General features: G+C 41.2%; 1 protein-coding gene across 1 annotated transcript in view; it reads left to right on the top strand.

Moving 5' to 3' along the window:
- PHIP (pleckstrin homology domain interacting protein) overlaps positions 1 to 536 on the top strand; it is a 176,059-nt gene that overhangs the window by 87,230 nt on the left and 88,293 nt on the right. The gene's annotated exons all lie outside the window — the stretch shown is intronic.

Here is a 536-nt window from a genome sequence, read left to right as displayed (position 1 = left end):
CAGGTCACAAATTTTTGTGCACTGGGTCTCTAGTAATACTAATATTCATTAATATTTATAAGTAAAATACTAGTAATACAAATATATATTATGCCAATAACTAAGCACTTTACATGGATTATACTCATTCAATTCTCTCAGCAACTCTGAGATATCTTCTCTTTTTACCCCCATGTTACATATGAGGAGCCTGAGGTACAGAAATGTTAACTTGCCTAAGGTCACATACCTGAATAAGTGGCAGAGCATGGAATTGAACTCAGCCTGTGTCCAAGGCTACATCTTAAAATAGTTCCTCAAGTATGCACTTAAAAATAATTTGTACCTGCTTATCTTAAACTAGAGGCCCAGTGCACAAATTCATGCTCAGGTAGGGTCCCTAGCAACTGCCGACTGCTGGCCGCAGGCCAGGGCCTTCCTTCATTCCGTCCCCCCCTGGTGGTCAGCACACGTCATAGCGAGCGATCGAACTCCCAGTCTGCTGGTCAAACTCCTGAGGGGACACTTTGCATATTAGGCTTTTATATATATAGAAT

This window comes from Myotis brandtii, unplaced genomic scaffold (assembly GCF_000412655.1).
Source record: "Myotis brandtii unplaced genomic scaffold, ASM41265v1 scaffold151, whole genome shotgun sequence".
NCBI lineage: Eukaryota > Metazoa > Chordata > Mammalia > Chiroptera > Vespertilionidae > Myotis > Myotis brandtii.
Note: the sequence above shows the minus strand (reverse complement) of the source record. Positions and strands in the feature narration are given on the sequence as shown.